Genomic DNA, 10,020 nt, shown 5'->3' with positions numbered 1-10,020 from the left:
TATTGATCTGAGATGGTATTGACTTCATTAACATTATCAATGATATTACATCAGTAGGATACGTTACCGTTCTGTTTTGTACGTAAAAGAAGAACAATTAGAATTGCTGAAATAAAAAAAATGTATAAGTAGGAATATATGGTATTGGTTTGTATGTATGTGCGTGTGTATATACAGTATATACATGTGCATGTGTGTAAGTACAATTTTGGAATGGGATGTATATTAACATATTTGATGAATTACATTTTGGGAACCTAAAAGAAAAAGAATACAGTATATTAATGTATTTTTTTAGAAATTAATAAAAGTTTAAAAGATGAGTTCAAAAAATTACAGTCAGCCATTGTGGACTGACCCTTTTTAAGTGCAATTTAGTTTTAATTTTTATACTTTATGTCATTGATGACAAAAAAAAAAATCAAAGCGTAACAAAAAGAGATAGAAATAAAGGTGGGGGAAATTCCACGGAGAAAAAAAATAAACTTTGAAGTTAATTAATCAACACGCTGTGTTATTTTAAGTTATTTTAAGAAGATAAATTGAGGACGATTCTTTATTTTTCGTTACGATTATCTTTTTTTGTTTGGAAAGTCTATCATCAAGGCCTATGCTAAGTCGCTAGCAGGCCTCTCTATATCTAGCCTAGAGAGGCTAGCACTAGCACTATTGGAGTTCTGACAGGATTCAGCAAGGTTCAGGGCAACCACTTCCTAATGTGTCTGTATAACACAACATGTATTTGGCAACAGTCTAGTCTTTGTGTTTTATTATAAAATGTTGGTTCCCCAACAAAGTTCAACCAGATTAATCTCACACTCCTTGGTGATTGATTTGTGAACTTCACACATGTTGGATTATTGGTCTTCTTGGATTCTATTCTTTTTGGCATTGCTGTGTATGAAAATACAACTTAAATTATTGAAAAGAGTCAATTAACCTATTGCTTCACTAAAGGCAATCCATTTTTACAAACCAGAATAGGCCTAATAACAAATGTTGAGTTTTTAACTAACTTTAAATAAGTCCGAATATTTATCTCACTGGGCAATTAAAGCCAGATTAAAATAAATAGGGCCTACGTGATTAATATATTTCCTTCCCGCTAATGTGATGCTTTGCAGTAAGAAAGTTACTCACAATTAGTTCGCTTTAGATGCATATGCCAAAGCGATGATGATTTCAAAGGCCGTGCTAATGATATGATGGATTTATTCTTTACAAGATGCTACCTGGCTACTATCACCATAAATGTTTCAGAAAATTAATAGTAGGCCTATATCTCAAGAAGAAGCCCTCAAACCACGCAATAACAGCAACAACTCAGACAGGAATCCTCTAGACCTTACACACCTTCAAATTATTTTTGGGGTTTTTTTTTTTTTTGCCTTTTACCAAAAAAAAAACCAATTCATTTGTGACTCCATGAAGGGAGTTATTTTTGCATTCCAGGATTGATAACAGAGGGGGTAGTACAACAGTTGGAAAGAGCTATCATCAAAAGCATGATTGAGACAAATATTAAACAGTGTTAATGTTTATTTTACATACAATCAATAAGTATTGTTAATAAAATATTGGTAATTGACCATAATATTTTATGAAAACAAACATGAATAATGTAATAAATAAAGATAAATACAAGCAAAATAGAGAGTAAATTGAAATGAACTTGATTACAAAATATACAATAGCAAAGTATGAACATTAAACTGTATGGGCTATTTTCTTTTATTTATCAATATGAACCTAGAGTTTACAGTGCTTATCCGAGAAGACATGTTTCACCACTAGTATAGAAGAGTGTGCCGCTTGAACCAGTGCAGATGTTTATCTGTATTAGTTATATCGAGACTGATGTGTAAACTTGAGACATGTCCATGTCCATGCACCTAGGCCTAGCAGCTCACTAAAGTGCACATAAAACATAATGTTGCAACATTAATTTAGAAAAAATTCTTTCTTTAATATGTACCATTCAACTAAATTTTATCATGATCTATTCCTTCTTTTGGAATAATTTGGCTAACTGACAGCTAGGCCTAGCCCGACAGACAGGCAGTGGTGAATAGGTTACATAACCTTCTTTGGCAGAGTTTCATTGTCCAGCACCACATTAATTAATGATGTGATGATGGTATGATTAGGCTAGGCCTAGGTTTGCCTTGTAGTAAATGAAAGATGATCCATGACGACACTTGTCGATTTCAGAATTTATTACAATAGGCCTAAGTGGTCTTACAACATTGTCTTACAAAAGCACTAACCCTTTTGTTTATCAAAACAGCCGAGCAGACTGAAAAACGCATGTTTGAACGCCCCGGTTTTGAGAAATATCTTGCTGTGTGGGCTGCCACCATTATGATGCACGTACATACGGTAGCGCCCTCTACTACTTTTAAACGTTAGTTTTGTAATAATGAATATTCATATGATCTGAAATATTAAAATCTTTTAATATTAAAAAATTAATTTTTAAGTTATTTCTAGTCAGGATGAAGGATTTCTTATACAAATCATTGTAAGTATTATAAAATGGACCTATTATTGGACTTATTAATAGGTCCATGATTATAACATTGTAAAAAAATCACTCAAACTTTCCTATGCCTTGAAAAGAAAAGCAAAAACAACACCAACACGATGCAGAATATTGAATGCACGTGTATATATATAAATTTTACATCCGTACCGTAGTACCTTCGTCCTTCTTGTTATTGGTCCGATTATGCGTCTTCTGGTACTAGGCCGCATGGGTGTACGTTGCTAGATTATGCCAATGTTCGGAACTAGAGAGGATATGCCCTGTGCAGTGAAGGGAGTCTCGGGTGGTCATGTGTTCAACTGACAGGCTTCGGCAAAGGTTCAGGGCATTAGCTTAGGGTCAGCTCTGCTTCCTCCCTCAGTTCAGTTGGAACGGACCGCTCGGGGCCGGGTGATGTAGCATATATGGTCTGATATGTCCGGGTATGTCCGCGTACCCCTGCATGAATGGATAGGTCTGGCCGCTTAACTGGTGGTGGCGGAGGATGCGAGTCCTGGCCAGTGTGAAAACTCGTTTAATTTTTTCCACGTCAAATATATACAATGCTAAAAATAAATTTTTGTCTTAATTAATTTTTCTTAATACAAAATTGTAATTTCTGAAAATAATTAATTTCAGCAAATGAGGGATTAATTAAAATATAAATTAAATGTAAGATAAACAAAGAATTAAAAAAAATAATTACAGTACACAAGATATACTTTACTGGAATTTGGAAATACAACCGTTCTCTATAATACCTTGTGATATTATTCGGCTTGTGCCTATTTAGGTTTTTGCGTTACATAATTTGAGGACCCTATTATTATTATTACTATTATTATTATTATTACTACTATTATTATTATTTAATTTCATTAAAAGGCCTTTTTTATTATTATTAAATTTAAAAATTAAATTAAAAATATAAAATAGAAATGTTTCCAATTGGTTTTTAATTGATTATTATCAATGAAGCTAATGAAAGTCAAATATTGTAAAGGCATACTCAGACAGCGTCGTATGACGCAGCCCGACGCGATTTGTTGTCGCGTCGGGTCTGTGTGAGTTTAACGCAGACGTGATGTGTGCGTCGGGGGAAGTTGCGTCGTAGAATATTAAACATGTTTAATATTTCTCACGATGGCTTAAGACTGTCCCCGACGATAAATCGGGTCGGGCTGCGTCGGCCGACGCTGTCTGAGTTGGCCTTTAGTGTCATACTATTATAATTTTGCTTAAATTAAAGATGTTAGGCTGTTTGTTGTGGCACAAATGCCGCCCGGGCTAGAACTAGGGATTAGCTACTTTCTTTTTGATGGCTCCAATATCGTCATTAAAGTTCGAAAAGTTTGTAATTACAGAGGGCAGCAATCACATTTTAACAAATGTCACACATTATTTTAAAAACTTTTATTCATAGTACCGTTTTCCATATTTTGGTTTTATGTGTATATTCAATTTTAAGTTTATTTATTGAAATAAGTTAACCAGGACTGTTGTAGTATGATTTTGTTTAAATTTCAGACATTACAAATACATTTTAGACGTTTAACACCTTTCAAAAAGGACCATAATAGCAAAATTTAAGCCCTGATATCGGTAAATATCAGTCTACCGCCCTCTATTTTAATTGATCTGATATTAGAACATATCGGTTTGCCGCCCTCTACAATATTTGTCCGCGAATATTGAATGCTACTACTAGTAGACTGCCTTATTGTAATTTTGTAGGTAAATGTACATTATCTGATTTGTAGTGAACAGTAATCAACGTTCTATTAATGTATTGTTTTGTTGTAAAACTGTATTTATGCAGTGGCAAAATAATACGAAGTTCAAACTTCGTTTTATCGATCGGTCGGTCTCCAGGCCTCTCCTTATTTATTTTAGGCCTAGGCTAGGCCATAGCCTAGGGCCTACTACTACTGACTGTAGGCTACCATAGGCCATTAGTCAGATTAAATGCAGGCGTAAGCCTAGCTTGGGCGGGTCTTCTAAATACTAACCCTGGATAAAGTGGAAGGATAGCTTCACTTTGTGTGTAATCTTAGGCTATAAAGAAGAATTAATAATCATATCAATCTTAAATATGTAGGGTATTTTGCCACCAGAAAATGCAATTTTAATCCTTCGGGCTGAGGCCATAATTCCCTTATCAGCTACATATGAGCCATCCTTGGAATATTGTATTATACAGTACTGCAGGGTACAGAGAATTATAGCATCAGGAATAATATCTTACCAGCAGCAAAATCTATAAAATGGTACGATCCATCTCAATCAACGTCAACGGTGTACAGATGCTGTGACACCAACACATTTTAAACATGAAATTTAGGTGTAATGTAGCAACATTTCGAAAAAATATTTCACTAGAATTCTTCTATGATCATAACTAAACACCAAGATACAAATATTTAATGAAATACTTTGAGGAATTATTCAATATTCTGACAAAATGTTTAGAGGTTTCACCTAAACCATAGTGCTCGCCTATCCTGGCTCAATGCAAAATGCGTCTATGGTAAACTGATCATTCAGACCCTCCTTTCATATGGTAAAATGACAGACCCTTTTTTCAACCAATCAAAATAAAACTTACATCAAAAGAATCTATGAATAATAATGTTTCTTTTTAGCAAGTGTGCAAGAAGCTTTTCTTATGGTGAATGCTCAACAAAAAGCGATTTGAAGACAACAGAACCCGAAAATCGATAAAAATGGCCTTTTACACGGGCTCCGGTCATTGTAGTTTCTTACGAAAAATGCAAAATGACAGGGACTTTTTTAAGCTTTTGAAATTCAAATATAAAAAAACAAGTTGCCTACTGTAAATAACTGTATTATAACATATCAAAAGTACAGAATTATTATCAGGTAGCGGAGAACGGACGATGTAAACACAAAAATTGGCAATTTAACCCGAAAATACCAGCCCGCGGACAGCATGCCTCCCGCTCTGCCAGTAGCTTGGTCGAAAATGTTGATCATAAGATCCATATGCTCATCATGTTACTCAATCAATGACTTCAAATTTAATTTCACAAGCAGCTAGGGCCTAAGCCTACTTATATTAATATTAATTCAATGCTGCAGTGCATTATTTTTGTGGTTAATGACCCAATCAATGTATATTCAACGTAATACAGTAATAATACTAATAGTAATATTATTAATTTTTTTTTAAATGTCTTTCAACTATTTGATATTTTGATTGTAATTATGTTTTACAGATAAACTGCATTTTGAAGAAATGGTCTGGAATATTTTGACGCTATGATATTATTGCATGGTCAAGAACAACTTGAGGTATATAATTATATTAAATAAGATCAATTAATTAATTGATTTGTATTTTGTATATTAGTTAATGTTTTGCCATTGTTTTAATTAAAGTTTTACTGTATTTAGTTTTTTGCTAAGCACTTCCAATTATTCTATGATTTCATCATATTTATCGCTCATATTTTTGTAGTTTATATAAAAAGCACAGTATTGTAATTATAATTGTTTTAAAAATAAAACATACATTTCTTCATCTATTTTATTGTATGTTGTATAAAAGAATAATATATACAACAAAATAATATCCAAAAGCAATAAATCTATCATAAATTAAATAATAGTAAGTAAATCTAATAGTTGAATAAACCATTAACCAATCAAACTACTGTATACATTTTTTACTTTTCTTTTTTGATTTTTAACTCCAAGACAGAAATAGATCATAAAAATGTATCATGCACATGAATCATTAGAGATGATAACTGATACATATTTCAAATAATGTCAGGTACTGTATTGTAAATTTAAATAAATATTTTACATGGGTTACTTACATTTACAGTAGTTCTATTTGTTTATGTAATAATGAAATAGAAAATTTAATATTTTTAAATTATTTTGTAATAGTAAATAGTAATGTAATATAAAAAAAAACCATTTTCACTACAAACTGTAATCTTTTTCCGTACCCCTCCCTTCCCTCTGAAAGTGTACAAAGCAAATGTTGATTTTGCAAAACCATTCTCCATTTGTGAAGTCAACTAAAACACTACTTGGCTGCTTGAAAATGTATATTATCCATGGTTGAATTATGGTCATACAAAATCTATTATTTTATATCATGTTATTTTGAATCAACATTTTCATGCATATATAAAAGAGTACAAATTTGTCTACCCCTAGCATACAGTACTGTTTGTGCACTTGTCGAGATGTTGATAAGAAATATCCCTTACATTTTTTTAATAATCCCCTGGTGATTGATGCATGCATTTTTAGCATTATGTTTTTTTTTACGGTAATTAGGCATACTATAAAGAAATAAATGTCTGATAGAAAATGTAAAGATATTTTTTTTTAATGTCTTGACTCTAAATGATTATAACTAATTTTCCCCTTTTTTCCCTTCTAGGACATATCTTGGAGATGTGATGCATGGGAATTCATTGTGATGTATGGGAATGCATAGAGCATACAAGTTGCACAGACATTTGCTACTTTAAACAAAAAAGCAGGACATTGATAATCCATAGGAATCCATAACATTCAGCTTACAGAAAGTGCATTTTAGTGATACTGCAGTATTTTGTATTGCATAACCAAGACTACTATAAATAATATTGAAAAATTTGAAAATTTGATTATTGTATGATGATGGTACCTTAGTTATTGTTTGTTTCAGAGAAATCAGATTTATATTCTGAGATGGATTGCGAATAATTAATGCTGATGGATTTTGCCATTAATAATTTTCAATGCTACTGTATATTAAAAAAAAAAAAATCTTGTGTATGTAATCATTTATTTATTTAAGGTTTCTTAGAGAAAGATTAGTGACTGGCACTTCTTCCCAAGGAATGAATGTAGGAAAATGATAACTTGAACAACAGTTAAGTGTTTTATGAATTAGAATACAGTATGCATTGCATTGTGGTCTACACTAATTTATAAACGTAACGGTCGTTGAGCTCAGCTTTTGCTAGACTAGCTAGTGAGTGAGAGGTATGGCCTTGATCAGCTATATGATGCATTTTTGTAGTAGTAGGCCTAGGCCTAGTTGATAGGCCTCTCTAGGCCTGTCACGAATGTAGAGAATTATTCCTCATCAGAAACATATCTTCATGCTATCAGATGATCCGACCATCTTTATTAATATATGCAGGAAAAAATCCAATGCATAAACAATAACAATAAACTAAAAAAGTATGAAATATAAGCCTAGGCACACTGCCCGTGTGCCGCGGATACACGTACGTCAACGCAAAAACCTAAACAAGATGACGTAATTTGACCTTGGCCATGGTGACCAGACTTTCTACCAATCAGAGACATGAATTTCATATGCTAATTAGCCAAACCGTTTAACACACTGTGTAGGGAAAGATAAAATATAGTTCGCTGTTTTCTGTCTTAAAAAACTCATTTCCCGATGTTAGATTTTGACCGATTTTTATTATGTTGTTTTATAGATATTTAACTACCAAATAATAATAATTCTGGATTTATCAGCTAAAGAAACCTTTTGTTGCAAGTTTGTCCACTCAAAATCGTAGATTTCCCTGACTATAGTACTGTACGTAGCTGTATGTATTCCTATATGTTGTGCAGTTTAAAAAGTTTGTTTTGTCTACTCCTGCTTTAATAAACATTTAAAAGGTCAGTAGTTATATAAACACATATGTTGTAAGACCATTTGTTGTAATAAATCCTGAACTTGACTGTAAGTTTCATTTTTCATTTGCTGAACAAGCTAGCCTTGCCTAAACAATCATCCATCACAAGTTTTAGCCTGCCGTGGTGCTGGGGGACAAAGTACGATCCCAGATACAACGAAACTGAAGCAATTGAAATTGTAAAAGTTATGAAGAGGAGTATTTTCTTAACTTGTTCAATATAGTCATTTTAGACATGCTCCTGTAACTTGTATGACCTCCTAAAATGCTCTATTAAATTTCACTCTACTTTTGTATTCCAAATGTGACAAAAATAAGCCTGCATTTAACTTTCGTACTGCAAAGTATAGCATTTGCGGGAAGGAAATATATTACTCACGTAGGCCCTATTTATTTTAATCTGGCTTTGATTGCCCAGTGAGATAAAAATTCGGACTTACTCAAAGTTAGTTAAAAACTCAACATTTTTTATTAGGCCTATTGATTCTGGTTTGAAATTGATTGCCTTTAGTGAAGCAATAGGTTAATTGACCCTTTTCAATAATTTAAGTTGTATTCTCATACATAGCAATGCCAAAAAGGATAGCATCTAAGAAAACAAATAATCCAACAAGTGTCAAGTTTATCAATCGAACCCCCAGACGTGTAAGAATAATATGGCTAAACTTTGTTGGGGAGCCAACTTGGAAAAAATACAACACAAAAACTGGACTTGCACAAAGGGAATTTAGGGTTATTGAGACACATCGGGATCACGCCTGGACGTTCAGAGATCACAACAGTGGAGATAAGATTGTGTATAAGGAGGACGGAATTATTGAAAAGGATGTTTACTACGCACGAGAGTATCAAGAAATCAATCTAGTGCTGCCAATCTTCAGCCTAAGAGTAAGATGTCTGCAAGTTATAAGAAATTTTGTACACATTGAAAATTTCCATCGCTTGCCAATCCCGGAATCACTTAGGGATGAATTAGTACTAGCCCCGGACTTACACATCGTGGACAATTAAATGTCCATTGAACAGCATTAGTCACAAGAAGAAGAAAATTGACTTTTTAATATATTAATATTCTCCCCATGATAAGCTTTAAAATGATAGACTATACTATTGCCAAAGTTTTGAATGAAACTAATATGGCTTCTCTGTACAAAGCATACAATACTGCTGCATTCTTATGCTAATTACTCAGTTTTACATTGGTTTTGGAAGTCTCATGTAATATTTTTTTTATTGAAAAAAAATAAATTTTTGTTTATAATTAAGCAATTCAAATGTGGAATTGAATTTTAATTTTTTTTTTAACTCATGACATACAGTGTATTTTATTAAATCAGTTTGATCAAAATATTGTTCAAATTTTCGATCATGCCATTTGTTTTCTATATATATATATATATATATATATATATATAGGATGCTGCATAGGAAACTCTAATACATCGATGAAGTGCGAAGATATAAATATAATCATATATTATTTATTATTATTATTTAGTTTACTGTAATTTGCATATTTCTAGCGCATAGAGACCTATGTATTATTTACAAATCCCACTTATCATATTATTATATATAGTTATAGATATATATTTAGAGAAGCGTGAAAAAGAATATCGAAAAAAGATGAATTCAGCGCCTGTTGTAGTTGGTCAAACAAGAAATGTATTTATCTAAATTCGATCACAAATATTCAAACTAGTTCAATCACTACTTAATCTAATTCCTAATTTCCTATCGAATAAGGTCAGTTGTATCTGGTGGTACACGTACAGTAAGTACAACTTCTGTGGATACAGTTGCAGTAATCAAAAA

General features: G+C 32.4%; 1 long non-coding RNA gene across 1 annotated transcript; it reads left to right on the top strand.

Moving 5' to 3' along the window:
* The first annotated feature begins 4,190 nt into the window (after positions 1 to 4,190).
* On the top strand, positions 4,191 to 8,250 carry LOC117117429. Its single transcript, XR_004446903.1, has 3 exons — positions 4,191 to 4,258; positions 5,761 to 5,836; positions 6,945 to 8,250. It is a non-coding gene; the product is annotated as an uncharacterized LOC117117429 (long non-coding RNA).
* The last annotated feature ends 1,770 nt before the right edge of the window (positions 8,251 to 10,020 follow it).

The sequence above is a fragment of the Anneissia japonica genome, unplaced genomic scaffold, assembly GCF_011630105.1.
Source record: "Anneissia japonica isolate Jap-2015-1 unplaced genomic scaffold, ASM1163010v1 scaffold108273_len470852_cov203, whole genome shotgun sequence".
NCBI classification, from domain to species: domain Eukaryota; kingdom Metazoa; phylum Echinodermata; class Crinoidea; order Comatulida; family Comatulidae; genus Anneissia; species Anneissia japonica.
Note: the sequence above shows the minus strand (reverse complement) of the source record. Positions and strands in the feature narration are given on the sequence as shown.